The sequence below is a fragment of the Oryzias latipes genome, chromosome 20 (assembly GCF_053564925.1).
Source record: "Oryzias latipes strain Hd-rR chromosome 20, Olatipes_Hd-rR_3.1".
In the NCBI taxonomy this organism is placed as follows: domain Eukaryota; kingdom Metazoa; phylum Chordata; class Actinopteri; order Beloniformes; family Adrianichthyidae; genus Oryzias; species Oryzias latipes.
This window is the reverse complement of record NC_136256.1, coordinates 29,517,627-29,536,508: the sequence shown is the minus strand read 5'-3', so window position 1 is coordinate 29,536,508 and position 18,882 is coordinate 29,517,627. Positions and strand designations below refer to the sequence as shown.

At 40.4% G+C, this 18,882-nt stretch overlaps 1 protein-coding gene across 1 annotated transcript in view; it reads right to left on the bottom strand.

Moving 5' to 3' along the window:
- LOC101174782 (cadherin-18) overlaps positions 1-18,279 on the bottom strand; it is a 180,722-nt gene extending 162,443 nt beyond the window's left edge. The window contains exon 1 of the mRNA XM_004081197.5: positions 17,763-18,279. The gene's annotated coding sequence lies outside the window, so the exon portion shown is untranslated. The remainder of the gene's footprint in view (positions 1-17,762) is intronic.
- Between the last annotated feature and the right edge of the window lie 603 nt (positions 18,280-18,882).

The window sequence follows — 18,882 nt, the reverse complement described above, 5'->3', positions numbered from 1 at the left end:
TTAGCTGTTGGACGGAACAAGTAAAAAAAATAATGACTCCACTTTATGTCCAAATAATTTAAGTTTTGCTCTTCAGATTCACTTTCCAGCCCAGCCCGTGAATCTCAGAGGGACTGTTATCAGCGTTTTAGTAGCGGAAGCCATTATTTATATGTGTTGTCAGGGTTTTTGTTGGACAGTAGCCATAGGTTTGCCCTTCATCCTTCCTGGGCTGCTAGTTCTTATGAATGTAGTTGATTTAGCACAACATGATACATTTATGTATTTAATCTTTCATTGCTTTACAGTTGTTAGTGCATTCAGAATGGGATTCTTAAATATTATATAATGAAACCAATAACATAGAATGGTTGTGGTATAAAAGAGATTATTGCTTCATTAAAGCAGAATTGTAAATATGTGCTTAAGTGGACGCTGCAGTCTTTAATGTCTCCTTATGTTACTCAGTAATGGATAAAACTACATGATATGTTTAAAACATACCCCCCATATTACATTTGAATTACTCTTTAATATTTATTTAAAAAAGAAACTTTCTTTAGGCTGCACGGTTACTCTGCAACTGGTTACTCTAAATTGTCCCTAGGTGTGAATGCGAGTGTGCTTTGTGATTTGACTGGCGACCTGTCCAGGATGTAACCCGCCTTCAACCACAAGTGGCCGAGATTGTTATGGTTAGTAACTAGAAGGTACCCTGGAGCAGGAAGGACTCAAATCCAAGGGTTTGGAATGCCAAAAGGTTTCATAACCGAGATCCCCCATATATGTGGGACAAAATCATGACACCATTGACAAAACAGGACACTGCGACAATGAACATCCAAACGACAACTCCATAAATACCTCAAATAATAATGAACAACTACAAACTGCTGTGAAGGGGGGAGACAGTACATGAAGGGGAGGGGTGATGCTGCCACACAGCTCTAATTGTGACAGGGATAGGCTCCAGCAGCCCTGTGACCCCCAGAGGGACAAAACGGGTTTAGAAGATGAATGAATGATTTCAATTCTAAGTGGGTTACTGGTTACTTCACTCCACACAGTATGTCACTTATAAATATGTCTTCACTTTGAACCAACAGCTAAAGTCCCCGCTTTCTTCACAATCAAATTCCTGCCTTAAAATTCATGGATGTTCAACATTCCCGATGTTTTCGCTGGCCCACATCCCTATTCTCCTTATGGCTCTCTGCTTTGGCAGCATCAGCATCTAGATCAGGCAATGACGTTGATGATAATAGATTAGATTTTTTTCTGTGCTTCTCCAGATGCTCACAGTTCTTCCAGTGTTTATCCATTGTTCATTCACTCCTCCTTCATTCTTGGTGATGGTAACTACTAGTGTAGCCACAGCTGCCCTGGGCCAGACTGACACAGCCGTGGCTGCCAGTATACCCGCCTACAGCCTCTCTGACCATCACCGGGACATTCATACACATTCACACACCAGCAAAGCCACACTGGAGGCAGGGACGGTGAAGTGTCTTGCCCAAGGACACAACGAAAGTTGACTGGGGGAGTGGTGATCGAACCGCCGATCCGTCGATCATTGGCTGACCTGCTCAACCACCTGAGCCACTGCCGCCAGGTAATCATCAGCAGATAAGGCAGGGATTCTGGAAAACCAGAAGGAGGCCTAGATTTGGGCACCCCTGCTTTAGACTCTGGGATTCATACATTTGTGGTCCGAGGTCATCCCTCGCATTCAAGACGTCTCCGACCCAGAGCCTAACCGGCCAAAGACTGTGGACTACCTTCATGCACTTTTTCTGTTTCTCTAATAAGTTTTTCATTCGTATTGCGAAGATCACTACGTATTAAAATAGAAGATAGTTTATCGTCATCATTTTTTAGAATAAATCCACTATCTGTGTATTGTTGACTGATGTTCTTCACCAACACTCTCAGCGACTCATTTCTAAACACGTGTGCACTTTAACCCAGTTTTCCACAAAGCGGAGGACAGACTGGCGGCAGAAGAGCTTCTGTCTTGTATTTCTGATTAGATGGAGGTTATTGAAACTGAAATACGTTTTCTAATCCAATCAGATGGCCGGCGACTCTCGGCAGGTTTCCACAGCAGAACAAATTATTTGATGTGTTTGGATGTAAAAAAATACCAGAGAGCTGTTTGTTTTAAGTGGATGCTCAAACGTGGCTCAGGTTGCTCGTGGTTTCTGTTCATATGAGGCGCATCAGCACATATTTATCGCATTTCCCTCTTTTTTGGCCTTTATTTCTGTGCAAATTTCTCAAAGTTATTTATGACTCTGTGAAATCTGTTAGTGAGAGTGTGTGTAATCAAAAGTGTCCCAGAAGAAAAACTAATCCCTCACGTGTGATCACACCGTGCGAAGGCTTTCGCAGACACTGGAGCTGTTACGACAGGCTTTAACTTCACGCTCCATGTAATGCGGTTAAAACAAACAAACCCAGGGACAGATGGGCTAGGAGTTCTGGAGCATTCAAGAAACCGTGCACCTTTTTCCACATGACAGTCCTCACAATCATATGCTCGACACCACACAGAATAAACTATACATGGGAACCAACGAGGTGTACTACCAATCAGAGTGTGAGTGCGGCCATAAACGCGGTGATGAAAGTTGTATAATCCATGGATAATTACACATAACTGCAAAGGAGTGACAGTGTATGCATGTGTGAGTCGCTAAACTGACATTTGGATTCATTGTGTGTGGTTATAACAAAGTATTGGTGTGTTAAATGTCATAAAGTGAATTGTTGTACATTAATTTGATGCAATTTCTCATTTTTACACAAGCAACTTGATTTTAAATGCTTTATAAAATATGGAAAACTTTTTTTCATTTAAGATAAGATGTTTTAACCAAAGCAAAATCTTTGCATTAATGCAAAACAATGAAAACTAATTTTTAGGGCTTTTTCCTCCTTTAGTGGTTTATGTGGGCTTTTACTCACCTATGAAAGAAAAAAAATACCTGAAACATACATTTAAATTCAGACTCCGTTCTTCTTCTAATGCATTTTCAATGTCTTCTGAATATGATTATGACGTTTTTAGCCGAAATCCAAAAATCTGCCGTGCATTTAAAATTCACCTAAGAGTTAGGGGCAGACTATAGGCTTGCAGTAAGTCCACCCCCATTTCCCATCATCTCTTTGTTTACACTCTCTCCTACTAGCTAACAGCCCATCACACCCCAACCTTACATTAGCTACCCATCCGTCCAGCTCTGATCCAGATTCCAGCTCAGACCAGGAAAACAAAGACGTTCATGGATCTGTTTGTCTGCAGGTGGATGATCAGAAAGGGGCGGAGCTTGGAGACTGTGGTCCGCTGTAGTACCTACATCACAGCTAGAAGTTTTTTCCAGCAGCATTTTTTGTCTGCTTCTGATTCACAATGACTTGAATAAAATGCAATTTTGATCTTAATTTTCTTTATCTATGTCCTCAATCATCAGCAAAATGCCCAAAGAACATGCTAAAAGAAGCAAAAACACCATTTTCATGAGAGTGGCTCTTTAAATGTGGTGAAGAGTTAAAGTAACAGGCAACAGTTTCTAATGATGTAAAGAGGGTTTCTTCTGGAAGCATTCATAGAGCATTTCTGCTGCAGAGTCGTGCACAAACCAATGCCATCTGTGCTCTGTCATCGACAGAAGCGGGTTTCCACTCCTAAGAGTAAAGAGCATTCCCACCACACAAGCATGTGTCCCACTGCACACATGTGGCAGGACCTCCTCTTTTTCTTCATGTGAACGCCACACATCTCTGCAGTATTCTGCTCACCAGCACAGGAACAGTTTTGATCTGTCCATAAATGAGATCCGGGTCTAAATTTGGCACAGAAAGGTGTGATAGTAGTGCGACAACACAGATGGTGCTCAGTGGTGAGGCTTTCCTTTGCCCCAGTGACTGAGCAGCACTCAAAGCTGCAGCTGAGCTGCTGCAGTGGGACTCCTGGCAACAACACAGAAGCTGCCGTTCATTAAGGAAACGGCTGAGTCAGCACAGAAATGATGAGAGGCTCTGGACACATGACGGATTTTATTCCTCTGGGAATCGACTGCAACAGCCTCCGGCTGGCTCTGTACCCATCTTTTAATGACTAATCAAAAAATGATTTTAAACATCACTAACGTGTGATGATTTTTATTAAATAGTAAGCCTGTGTCATCATCCAAACCTCCACTAATCTTTAGTCATTTTTCTTAATCCTGTGACTGGACTTCAGCTTTGACTCCAAATATGGTCTGGATCCATTTGTAGCTTTTATGTCCATGATCTTTAGGTAAAACATGGAATGGGAGTCTGCGGACATGTTTAAAGGTGTTTAAGGTGCCATAACTGAGATCTTACGGTCTCTTGGGACAAATGTGACTGTGATGTATCTGCAGAGTTTGAAGTGGCTGTAGATCATTCAGATAGAAACTCAGCTATTCTCACTTTGGAGACCTCTGCCTGTTCTTCTGGAACAAGTCCAGCCTCCAGCTGATGGATGATGCTGTTAGTGCTTCAAGAACTTTTGTTCACCAGTCGATGGAGCCAATGGAAGATTTTTAGCGTACCTGCGATTTGATTCTTTTCTTCCTCACTTGATGATTATTTGCTCTGATTTCACTGACTTTATTTATGTCAGTTGCAGATAAACATGTCCAACTTGCTGCCCCCCCAGCCATCACTTCGTGTCTGACAGGATCCGACCAAAAGCCAAGGACGTATGCAGCGCGGTCGGGAAGCAGCTCATTTACATCCTTAATTAATCACAGGTCTGCTTCCCTCGTTATCAGTTGACTTTAATCCAGAACAAACCCTCTTGTTATGTCTTAATGAGAAAGTAAATCCAAGTGGCAACAACAGCCTAGTTGATATTTATCAAAACAGAGGGCCAAGTAAGTCATCAAAGAAAATGTCACAGAGAGTTGCAACCTTTTAGAAGGACTAACCTTTGAGGCTTGGTGGCTAGATGGAGAGTCATTTGTCTGAGGTGAAGTACTGCCGAGTTATAATGAGGAGTACTGTCATGTTTGTTGCAGGAATTAGCTGTAGGCCAAAGATTGAAGTGTCCTCTGAGAACCTTAAAAAGCACGTGTGCGGCAGAACCAGAAAGAACTTTTTACATGTGCGACCGAGATGAAGGGTTGTGTGAAGACTCCGGGTGTTTTGAGGCCTGGATTTCATCCACAGGGACCCAAAGGGTTTGGTTTAAGTTGCAAACATGTCGTGAGTAATGTCAGTTACCAGGGAACAACATCTATAGTGGTTTGGTTCACAGGACGGTTTGGGAATCCCCTCATGTACTGGACTATAGATTGTCTAGTATCATAGTGGAGGTTGGGTGCAGACGGATGGATAAGTGGAAACTAATACCAAACTTTCAAGACGGGATAGCTACAAAAACTACTGACAGGATCCAACAAACGCTAAAAAGGATAAATATGAAGAAACTCTCAAATTATCTGCATTAGATGCATGACTGCAAGTTCACTTCCTTATTAAAATACACATTATCCCAGAGTTTGCTTTTATATTAAACATCAGATGTTAGGAACTACTGGTGGCAGAAACTTAAACATTTAATAACCTAAAGATGCCAAAACCCACAATGAGGGAGAAATAAAAGAGTGACAAACAGACGATCTGATAATGAAGAGCAGGACAGCAGACACTTACATCCACTGAATGTCATTGACTGAAATGAAGACAACTCAGAACAGAATATGACCAAAACCAAGAAATACCACTGACAAACCTTCACAGCAACCTTCCTTAATCCTAAGGTTTCATTTTCAGCCAAAAGCTAATTTAGGGTTGTTTGACAGATTTGAAATAAAATATTCAAAATGAACATAAAAAAGGAAACTGAAGCCTGATTAAAACATATAGAGCATAGCTCGGCATTAATGCATCTTTCTCTCTGTCACAGAAAACTCAGATGAAGCCCCTTCCTATTTTCCTTTTTGTTATTTAGATTGGACATAAAAAGCAGCAGCCTCTAAAGCTGGAGTTAGATATAAAACATAAAAACACTTGGACCGGTAAGTGCTGCCTACAGTCCACTTCTGACAAACATCGACTTTTAGAAATCATATAAATACAAAAATGGCTTGTTTATCAGCTCATTGCTCTTAGAAGAAGCAGAAGAAGCAGAAGAAGAAGCAGCCTTCATTGTCATTGTACATAATGCAACAACATTGTAGCAGCCTTGGAGTGGTGATACTATGATTTCAAAAGAAAATATTTACAAGTAATCAATAAAAATACAAGTATAAAAATAGAATAGTGTTGTTATGAAAACTTAGCTAAAAGCAGATAAACACCGGAGGTAGAATAGAAACCAAGAGCTGCACAGGTCTGCACTGAGGCTAATAGAATCACCTCGTCCCACATGTGTGTTCTGAGAGAATTGAAGAGTTTGGTACAATCTCTACAGTCTCCAAGGTTAAAAGAATAGAAGTACATTTTGACCAACTGAAGCAGATCTTCAGAATTTTCCGGTGCCACACATTAATTTTAAATGAACAGCAAAGTTGTGTCTCCGTCCTGCTACATCCTCTTCACTGCAGTATCCAATGACAAAGACACAAACCAGACGCACAATGATACTCCGGAGTCAAACTGCTGGAACGTGTCGGATGTCATTTTGCCCAGAATTATTGTGTCAGTGCACTGTAAAAATAAAGGATATTGTTTTTTGATGTGTGCACTGCGTTACACCTAAACTGCTGATGTAAAGGTTCCCCTTTGCCATCCGTGCCGAGCCGTGCTGCTGTCTGCAGGCGTGTGCTGGTAAACACTTCATCCGGGATACGTCGGTCATCCCCACACGTCTGTGCGTGGCTTTGCCTGCATGATGAAACCTCCCGCCCCGGGTTTAAGTCATAAAAGAGAAGCTGCTGGGCCAGAAAACCACATTTTCTGAAGAGGTAATCATGACCATTAATCATGTTGGCACACTTCTCTTTTCCATTGGCCAAAAAGAATAGGTCATGGCTAAAGACTGTACCTTCACATTGGCGGTTAATATGCACCCCCTCCAGCACACAGAGCCCACCCCTCCCCTCCACTAAAGGCCATTTTTGCTGATATGCAGGTGCAGATGTGTGAAATGATCTCACTCATGGTTGTCTAAATTAGAAAATAATGACAAATTGGCAATGTGTGAGCGAAAGCTATCCAAGCCGTCAACTCATTATGACGCCGACGATCATACTTAGGCTCTCCCTTTGAATTAAAAAACGACTGATTACTGTTGACAAGAAGAAAAGATCCTCTAAAAATCTTTAGGAGAGGCCCTTTAAATGAACAAACATAGTTTCCCCACAGAAGCCCAGGAGGGACACACCCAAAACTACAGCCAATCTCTGCATTTTCCTCACTTTCCATACTGGTCAGTCCTGCTGCAATGCAGTGAGTCACTATTTTCAAACTGGTCTGAATGGGGCTAAAGTATGCAGTTTATTTTTTTTCAAGCTTAGAGGCTAAAGTTTCTGAAAAATCTACTTTTCAAATTAAAATTCTGCTTCATGCAATATAATTAAAAAGATCATTTGATACTGACTAAAGAGGTTTTACAGATGATGAAGATGAAGCAAAGCAGCTGATTTGTAGAACTTGTTTCTGATTTGTAAAAATTCAATAAAGGCAACTTTATTTCTATTATTAGGTTTTTTTTCATAAGGACTCATTTTAACCCTGAAAACTCAATTCCAGCTCTGATTATCTTTCAGGGCAAAAAAATAATTATAATCATATTTTACTTTGTTTTAAGGAAATCTTGATTCATAGATTCATTCTCAGTATATTTTCTGTGCTAAAGTTTCTGAACAGCTTCCTCCTAATTTGCTGTAAGGAAACTTTCATGTGTCCCTTTTCACACATTTATACAAATCAACTTTGTTATTGAATTGTCATTTTCTGTTAAATATTCACAGCCTGATCAAACTTAGACTCAGGTCACATTAAAATTGGGTTCTTTTAACAACTGGACACTAACTTTATCTGCGTCCGACTTTTAAAGTGTGACGGATAAACAAACCAAAAAAAAACTGTAATGATGTTTTCTGAATATTGTATTAAACGTGAATCCGTCGTGTCTGTAAGCTTCTCAGAGTACATGTATTCTCCCCAAAGAAACTTTCTGAAGATATATATGTATACATATATATATATATACATATTTTTTTATTGACTTAGTTAGCTTTTAACTTTAGCTGTCAGAGCAGCTGCTTCACAAAGGTAGCGGGATGTATTTAAGACATGCAAGTACACAAGTTGTGGCAGACAGAATCCGGTAGTTTTCCCAGATAAAGCTTCCCTCACAAAGTGAAAATAAACAATTGATCCAATTTACCATGTGCATTTATTCTTTTTTATTATCTGGAACAAGTAACCCATGGACTGGTACCGGTCTGTGGCCCTGAGGTTGGGGACGGCTGCTGTGATTGATACACTTCAGCACAAAAAGTAAGATAATATGCGTTTGGCAGATCCTTACCGTTGTAGAAATGCTTTTCCAGCCTTAAATAAGTTACAAATGGAAAGGCTTTCTTCCCTTTTATTGCTGCCGCAGCAGCAGGGCTCGTGCTTTAAGGTGCTGCCAATCAACCGTCTGATTGGGAGACCAGAAGCTACAAAACAACGTCGATATCAACAGAAACACAAGCTGTTTGGCTGAGAACACTTGGCTGATTTTTTCCTGGTTCCACCCACATCCGCAGCTCTGCTGCTCATCCCACAAATATATGTTCCTCACAAGTTTGGCACCAATTTCACTGGAAATAAACAGACTTTAACAGTTTGAGATTGTAACTAGTTGTGTTACCAAACACACATTTCCTTACTTTTTGTGTGGGGTTAATTAGAAGAGCACAGAATATGAGAGCAGCTGCTTCTGAAGCAAAGAAACAGAAAAAACATGGAGCACAATTAATATACAAGTATTTCTAGTTCAAATGTTGCTTTTTAACTCCAAAAAATATGGAAAAGATTCCAGTTTAACGAAACATTGACAGCTTATAGAATCCATAAGCAAAAAGGGCTTAGCTGTTCTTAGAAAACAACATGTTTGCTCCATTTTCCGCATGAATGTCAACACCTGGTGATGCAGGTGGTATATTTTATCCATGTGTTACTGTTTCAGGCTGGGGAATGTGTCAGCATGGCTCGACAGGCAGGGCTGGAGAAGTGATCATCTCCCCGAGTGTCGCTTTCGTGGTTGTCTGGGTGCAGCTTGTCCCAATCTGCTGTCTGTTTGATTTTTAATAAATACATAAAAAAGATCTTAAAAATCCTGAGTGTGGAAATTCTTTGGGTCTTAGATGAAGGAACAAAAGCAAACATGTGCGGTCAGAAGATAGTAATAATTTAGGTAAAAATACAGTGTTTGCAGCTTGGGATTTAAAGTTAGTGTGATGGTAACTGTAGACTGTGATGTCACAGTGGCCACCCTTACTGCAGGAACCTGCAGATTCTGCTTTCACCTTTGATAGGACGATGCATGAAATTACCCAGAAGTCTTCAAGAGACTGACACTATAAGCAGGAACTGATTGGATCAATGTGATCAATATGATCAGGGATCTCTTCAAAATGGAATGCGCTCGACTAAAAAGTCATTTTTTTCCCAAGGTTCTTTGAGACACCATATTTATACTGCAAACGGCGTAACCTATGGAAGTTGTTCTGAGTCATAAATCAAAGTAAAACACATTTTTCACCTGACAATTCAATGTGCAATTTATACTTGGAATATGAAAATACACTTTGCTATTTAGAATTCAATAGGAACATTTACACTTCAATAACACTTAGAAAATAAAATACTAAAGAAAAGATAAAAGCAATTTTAAATTGTTATGGTTTTTTAATGTCATCATTTAAATAATGCATTTTGCATTTTCTTTAAATTCATTGTAAAGTAACTTCAAATCTATTACATTTTAAAATACCATCCTGTTTTTGAGGCAGAATTGAAACTGCAATACAGCGCCCCCTGGTGTAACATATTTGCATAGCTTTACGTTTTCTATGTGTGAAAATTGAAATGCAAACCTGCTAACGAATTAGCTTCTGTGTTACGTCAACAACTGTAACGTTATTTTTGGAGCATGTCTTTAGGGCTGCTGTGTCCTTTAAACCAGGGCTTCCCAATCCCCCGGCTGTGGGTCACTTGGAACCGGCCCATGAGTGAAATAAAATAGAAAAAAAGTCCCTGGTTCGAATCCTTGCCGAGTTTGTTCTGTGTGGAGTTTTCCATGTTCTTCTGGTTCATGTTTGGGTTTTCTCAGGTTTGCTTCTACAATCTACATCATGCTTCCTAGGTCAATAGGTGATGCTAAAACGTCCCGCGGTGTGAATGTGTGAGTGTGGCCCCGTGATGGACTGGAATCCTGTCCAGGATGTCCCTGGGATAGGCTCCAGCCACCCTATGACCCCAAAAGGTATTCATTGATGTCTGAAAATGGATCTGAAGACGTTTTCAGTGCTGTTTTTTTATGAGTAAAATTTACTCTTTGCCTGAACTGAACAGTTCATTTATTTGTTTCGTTTGGAGCCAATCAACACATGAGTGGCTGTAAAATGTAACTTCTAGACATGTCTTTTCTAGACATGAAAGGTTGCTCTACAAAAAAAAAACATCTGTGAGGGATTTCTTCAAACTGCATTTATCACTCAGCCTAAGAAAAACGACACAGCTGTCCTCAAATGCAGACGGTCCACTCAGACGATGCAGTCTCCTTTTCCAGACAAAAACCACATTTTCTGCTTTGTGATTACATGCAGAGGTTACATTTAGCACAAATCCATCAAAACAAAACTGTGACTTTAAACTCTCCAAACCACAGACTCACTGAAGATGCCTCTTCCTCCACAAAGTAAAATGAGGATTCCTCCGAGCAGGAAATGAGCTTTCACTACAGCATTGTCCTGATTTGTTTTCCAAGTCGATACTTTGAAGGAAGGCAAACCACTTTAGCAGTTTCAAGTCTCCAATCGATCCACAAGAACTCTTCATACAACCCAAATTGCCTTGGAAACAAGTGACATTCATCACTTTCATTCAGAGGAGCAATGTTTTCAGACAACTCAGAGCACACAACCAAAGATGAGCACTTTTGCTTTGCAGCGTGGCTGCCTTTCAATTACAGCAATGTTTGCAAATGTATTTATTCCATGGTGCCTTTTGGGGACGGGCAGATTACCTTCAAATTAGGTCACACGAGGCACAACTGCATCTTGGCGTCTAAAATACTCCTATGGGAAATTCATTACTGATGATGACTGTGATGTCACTTTTGGCACCAGATAAATAACCTTCCTTATTTCTAAATCAAGTATTGTATTTTTTCATAACTTGACTGAACAGAACTCTAAGTGTTCTGCTGCTGTCAGGGCCTGCATCTTCATCGTCTTCAGCTTCATGAGGAAATGTGAAGACTGTCCAGCTCACTTTAGCTTTTCAACGTATAGCAATTCAGGTCTTCCTGAAGTGACACGGCCTCTTTTCAGGTTTAGGAATCTCAAGAAGACAGACTGGAAGGAGGCTCGTTTCACATGTTTATCTTGATCCGCTGTGCTGGATTCAGCCCAGACCGGGTTTCCTCCCCTGCACTTGTCACACCTGCTCCTTGTTTCCAGACAGCATCACACCTGTTTCCACTTATGCAATCACCGGCTGCAGCTCAGAACCCTACAGCTTCGCTTTCTCTGTGCAGCAGAGCGTCCTGGGCCGTGATAAATCGACGTGTTGACGGTTTTGAATTTGGTTTTGAATGTGACACTTAACTACTTTGTCTTTTGGGGAGTTTTTAATGTCAAAGCTGCTCTCATTAATGTGTCTCCATAACAAGCGTTCACCGTTCCCTCATGTGTCGGAGTTTCAGCTCCTCGGAGCGGAGCTTTGTTTAGTTTCGGGTGGATCCACAAATTGGACGGCAGCGCTCGCTTTCATGTTGTGAAGGCAAAACTTAGGCGCTCGTGTTTATGGATGAGCCCAATCTGTCAATGTGTGAATGGGTTTTTTTGTGAAGTGATAATGAAATAAACAAACTCAGATCAAAACTCTCTGCATGCTGTTATGGTGACACACTTTTCTCTTCGTCTTCTCTTTTTTTCTTTTGTGCTCAATGTTTTCCCAAAAAACACTGTTGAAAGGAAGTTTCCATCACTACTAAAAATAAAAACTGTTAACAATCCTTTAGGATGTTTAACATTTTGCTATTGCATGTTGTGTTTTTTATGTGCTAGAATCAACCTAAATCCCAATTTTAGAGTCTGTCCCTGCAGGATTTCTCTTAAATGAACAAATGGAAAAAAGATGGAATGAAAAGAACATACGCTTAAGAAAAAATTTAACCAACCACCAAGGTAGAGGGAGAAAGCACAGAAAATCCATAGATGTCAGAACTGGAAAATTACCCCGCGCAGCCTGAGCAAACAGTAACTCAACAATAAATTATCATTTTCAGACCATACAGAAAGATTAGTATGGAGTGGATGAAGCAAGAGAAAGATGGCAGACTTTTAAATTTACCCCTTGGACCCATTGATCAAAGTAAATGCGTTCTGAGAAACGTCTCATGTGGAATGGATCAATGAGGATCAATGGAATCACAGCAAGCGGCTTCAAAAGGCCTGTAAATATCAAAGGTCCATTTGCCTAACCTCAAATATTTCACAGATGAATAATAATCAATGTGAGATTCATCAAAAAGAAAATAAGTTGCTCAGAGAAATCATGAACGTGAAAAAATGGTTTTATCTTAATGTTTACAAATGAAAATACAACAATTTTCATTTATCTATTCTACATTTCTGACTGAAACTTTGAATTAAAGCCGAGAGAGGCGGAGATAGTGACCGTGTTTATAGCAGTATGTTAGCTTTAGCACGTCACTCCTCTCTGTTCATGTAATCAGATTAAAGATTATTACCATCCACAAAGCTAAATCAGGGTCAGGCAGGCAGGAGTCAATAACAGGCATACGATCATCAGAGGAGAGACGGGGTAGTCAGGATCCAGACGAGATTCGGGGCCAGCAGGCAAACGGAGTCAGAGACAAAACAGGATCAGGAAATCAGAGGATCATGTCTGAATATAACCCTCAGTAATTCAGGCACAAACATCCTTCACACTGAGTGAGGCTCAGTGTAGAGTCACTGTGAGTGAATGCAAATGAGAGTCAAGTGTGTGGCATCCAAGAACTGTATGCTGGGGTTGCTGGGAGATGTAGTGAATTCAGTACTCCGGAGACGGTTCCCACTGGTGATCAGAGCAGGAGACAGAGTCATGACTTCTGACACAAAAATAGAATTCTGGGAACAAAACAATTAAAGCTGCGAGTGGCTTTGTATGCCCCGCCCTCAGTGGGTACACACTCTTCACTCTCCCCTTCTTCCCCTGCCATCCTGACTAATTCAGGAAGAAAAAAAAAAAAAAAATTCAAAAGGGCAGCCTTTCTGTTCGTTTTATCTCCAGAGAACTGATTTTGTTTTTGGGTCACCTGAGGGTGACAAACAGATCTATGTAATTTCATAGAAGAACCTGCAAAAGTTCATTTTCAGACTGACTAGTTTTTGGATTTTCTGGATCAAGTTTGCTCCACAGTCGCGTCTTCTGATCACTCAAAAAAGGGTTCCAGTTAAATGGCGCCATAATTGGCGTGAAATTCCAACCGTGGATGATGGAATGAGCTTGAGTCACTCTTTGCAGTGATTGGGGCGTTTCCCGTCCAATGGCCTTGCGACAAATGTGACCTGGGCACTGACAAATTATTATGGGGCCTAAAGCTCGATCCACGCTGCAGAACAAAGATCCAAAGCAAAGGCGACATACACATGTTAGAAATGCTGTAACCGAAGAAAGAATTGAGGAGTCACATGACCTCATTGTAAGCATTTTAACAGAGCTTTAAAGTCTGTGTAGAAAGAGGACGATGAACAACTTCAATGACCTACAACAATTTTGTCAGAAGAAAAATGGCTGAAATTACTGCAACAAGAGCAAGTGACTGACAATCATTTAGGGTTTTTATTTCAAAAATTGATCTGAAAGCTTCTTTTTCTGTTCCACTGAAAGTGAAGTAGATGTCAGACAGGGTTTCAATAAGAGGTTGAGTTTACAGTGAATGTAATTTGACAAGAGAAAGGCTTCTAGCTTTAATTTAAGTGATGGACACAGACTTTACACTGAGGGAAGCACTTGTTAGGAGACTATGGGCTTTACATAAAGCAAAAAAACAAATACCAATGTGGTTTGGCATTATGACACAATATAAGCATTGTGTCAAAGCACAAATTTGGTTTCCTGAATAAATGTGAGCAGAAAAAAGGAGTCGACAGGAATATCTAACAATCTTGACATTTCAAACATTTTCTACTTTGTATCCCGAGCCATTTGACTTTGGTGAATGTCTCAATTTAAAGCCGAGTGTCAAACAGAATTCAGTCACTGACATGAAAGTAATTTGGTGTCGCTGCCATTATGCTTATTGTGTCCCAGTCGCAGGTGGCAGCTGGGTAATCGCACCTATCTGCTGGAGGCATTTTAAATCAGCAGTTCAACAGTAAAATGTTAACTCTGGAGGCCAGATGTAGACCATCCACTGCTAATGGCGCCATTCCTCCACGAACAGCGTCATGCTCATTAGCCGCAGTCTTTTCTTCCTGCACTTTGTTCATTTTCATGCTCTTTTACAGAGTATTTATGTTACAAAAGCGTGAAGTACAGAATATGTTCATTCCAGAATGCAAAAACAGGACCTACTCTGTTTTAACCCCCATAAATGTATAAGTCCACCTATTTCCACATGAAAAATACAAACCTGCATAGATGATTACATGAAGGAACTATTCTCACTGAGTTTACACACTTATATATTAATATGTTATCTAACAAGCACTAATGCTAATGTTTAAATGAAATTAAATTCACAGAGAAACTCATTAAAGTAAAATTTATAGAAGACAGTAAATTTTTTCCGTTACAAAGGATAGACTAATAAACAGCTACTTTTGCTCATAAAACTGCTCTAATTTACACACTAACAACTATAACTATGTGGACTACAGGCCACTTCCTCCTGCTAAGTGTGTTGTATGAAAAAGAAGACCAGCATGGCAGACCTGACTGATAACAAAAGTTCTGTTACCATTGAATATGAGGACAAACTGGATTTGCAAAAATGAAAATGCCCAATAAAAAAACCACCAAAGAAAATATCAAAACGGTTTTCCCGCTAGGAGGAGGGGTTTTTGAGACATATCAACATGTTAACATATTTCACAAAACTGCAACGGAAACACTTTTTCAAATTAAATGAGTCACATGACCAACAACCGGATGGCGATGCGCTTCTTGGTTGGATCCAGCTCCTCTGTAAAATCCCCACCACCATTTCCCAAAATTACTTCATCCGTAGCCACTCCCACGTGTAAGGAGCTCGCCGCTCCATGAAGAAGACGCAGACGTCTCCTTTGATAGATGATGATGGCCGCTAGAGCCGTGGCAGGAATTTGAATAGATCTGCCGTCAATCAAAGTATTGTTCACATCCGTGGTCATGTTGTTGAAAGACTTGTCGCCTGAGTTCGTTTGTGTTTATTTATATGATTAGGATTTAATGGAAACAGCGTCATTGTGACATTTCTAGAGTTTTGATAACGCTTTGCTCATGTATGTGATTGAAACAGAGCGAGTGAAGTGCAATGGTCATCTCTCTCCAAGCCGAAGTGTTAACCAAAAGAAAAAAAGTTGAACCCATACCAGTACTCGTCCCGTCCTCAAACCCGTACCCGTATTCATACGGATAGCGGTACAACCACCTCACAAACCAAGAAGTTGTTCAGACAAAGGCAGCAATACAGTGAAATCTAAATGTTACGGTACAAACCAGAAAACTTTTATATCAGACGTCCTGATAAACTGGGCTTTTCTCAATAATCTGCCACATATTACACACATCTGTGCAGATTTTCATTCATTCAGGTTGATCCCATCAAAGTGGGAGAAAATAAAAGAACAGTCAGTGACTGACTCCGTTTATCCTTTATTATTGAAGACAATCCACATATTCACCAAAAGGCTTTTTACTTATAAAACAAAGGTTTTTTTCTCCTGACTTTCTACTTTAATTTTTTTGTCAGACCTGTAACATCAGGGATTAGCTAACATTATAGTCCCACATTCACCTCAAACAGCTGCAGGTTTCCGGTAAAATGATGAACATTTAAGTTAATTCTCCTTTCAGAGATCATTTAGCTCAGTCAGGGACAATAAAGAAGAACATATTCATATGTTGTAACAGTAAAATATGTCCAACACCAGAGGCTTCAGCTCCTATGTGTCTGCTCAGCTGCTGACAAGACAAGTAAAACAAAGAAAAGAGATTTTGTTATTTATTAAGATAGACTTGTGATTTATTCATGATGTTAGAGCCATAAATGACATTTAAAGTTGTACTCTAGAATGTAAACAGGTATCTGGAGTAGTTTATGTGTGAATTCTGCAATCTTTTAAAATATCTTGGATATTTTCTAACGGAGAGAAGCTTCCTTGTTTATCTCTGAATGACAGGACAGTATGAATTAAATTTAACATATTACATATAATAACACAAATATAGAAACACTTAAAGTACTTTTTCATTCAAGCTACCTGAACTATTTGGCCAACTGTGTCACAAGAGTTAGAAACAAACTGTAGATGTCTCAAAAAAAATAAAAAAAACATGTAAAAAGCATTTCTGACAGGAACAGTGGATGTTGGATTCAGAGATGTTGTGTCTAGAGTGGTGCAGAATTTGATCATGAGCGAGGGTGTCACCGTCAGCGCTTCCTCATTGTTTTGGGAATCTTCACAGGAATCCTTCAGAGAAGCCTTTTCTTTGAAATCCATCTGTAGCCATCTTGCATCAGAACTCAGCCTCTTGGCCTTTAATGGTTTCTTATGTAAGAACACATCAGCAGCCACTCTGGGTGAGATCGTACACACTCTTTGTGTCTCTGTTTTCACACATCGCCTCCCTCTCACCACACCTACTGCATTATGAAACACACAGTCAGCTGGAATCAACCTAAAGCCACACCACAGTGAATCACACTGGCTCTCTGCCCCCGTGCAGGGCTGCAGCCTCCACCTGTAGCCACATGCTGCTGTTACAGTTATGGGAGAAGCTGGTAGCTTGATCTAAGCCTGGCTGAGTCTCAGTTTAACACGTCCTGGAAGCATTTTAGAAAAATGACCCTCAAACATGATTATTTCACCACACAACTGTGTGCACCAATGAAAAGCAGAACACTGCAAAGCCAAAAGCTATCAGCCTTTTAACGAGGCTTCTTAAAACACAGCCAAGTTCTCGTTGAGTGCCACCAAGAGTGACGGAGGTCTTCTGCTAAGCTTCAGCGATTTCCTTTATGAGCTGATAAAAGTCAAGCAGCCTGTGGGATGGCTGTGCATGTGTGTGTTGGGGATGGAGGGGGGTTTGTAACTCACACAGGGACATTAAACTTTATTGCAAACCAGCATCTAATGCTTCAACTCTTTCTAATGTACCCCCTGATGTCTTAAGACCAGGAAATATTTTCTCAGCAGGCTCACTGCACGGCCACCCCAGCAGAATTTTCACCAACAAAAGTCAGGAAAAAGGGTCAATTATGCGGTAAGATGGGAGGCGAGTCACCCACAAGGCTTCAGAAGAGACGCCACGCGCTCCTCGCATCACAAACTCTCAATCACATCAAGCCAAAGTGGCGACTTAGTTTCTGCTCCTACCTTCTCTTGGCATCAAGTTCCAGATGAGTGATTTCCAAGCGACTGATGCTTCAGGTTGTGGATGCTGTGCGGGAGTGTGCACGTTGGTGAGTAGAGACAGCAGAGGCAGGGAGGAGATGGGAGGGGGCGAAAAAAGGCAGGAGGAGGAAGAAGAAGGAGCAGATGCTGAATTATGGATGTAGGGGGGCGAGAGAGCGGCTCCTCTGCTGCTCCTGCTGCCCAGATCGCAGCGCGTGAATCATCCTTGGTACGGATCAAATGCTTCAGTCCACTGAAGGCTGGGTGGGTGGGCGCAGAGAGCACGGCGTCTGCTTGGGCTGGGATGGGGGGTAATGAGAGGAGGCGGGGGAAGAATGATGCCATTTGGGAAGGAGAGGAGGGTCACAGATAAGGAACTACTTTTCGAAGTTTCTGTCTTAATATGTCAACAAAAGTGCATTTAGCTGCTGTTCTTAGCCACAGTCTAACGATCAACAGAAATGTTGGGTTAAATGTACTGAGGTGCCAATCATACCACCAAATCATTCAGTGCAAAAACATTCTAGAGATAAAAATTAAAATAAACAAACAAATAATAAAAACCACTAATTTTTAGAAATGAAAACAAAGTTTAAAAAACAAGATACATTTCAGAAAACCAAATAAAAATGTAAAAATAGTATCACATAAGAAAATGGAAATGGTAGAAACTATGGAATCTGACTAATTGGATGATGACGTCTAATTTTCCCAAAGGTTTTATGACAGGAGTAATTCCAGGATCGCTTCATGCCAAACAACTTTCAGATGAACGTCCTCAAACAATCAGTGATGTCTCTTAGTGCCTACCTTCCTGATAACCTTAAAACTAAATAAAATAAAATAAAAATTGGAAAACAAAAGTGATTTACAGAAATCAAAATGAAAAAAAAACAAATTAAAATAGTTACAAAATAAGAAATCACAAGAACTGTTTAAATGCTAATTACACAGTTAACACCTGCATTATTATGCAAATGAGCAGCAACAAGCCACATGAGGTAGATCTGTTTCCTGACTGCTAACATGAACAAAAACCGAGCCTAAACTGACTTTAAGTAACGCATTGAATGAACGATTTCTTCCCGTGTTAGCTATAAAA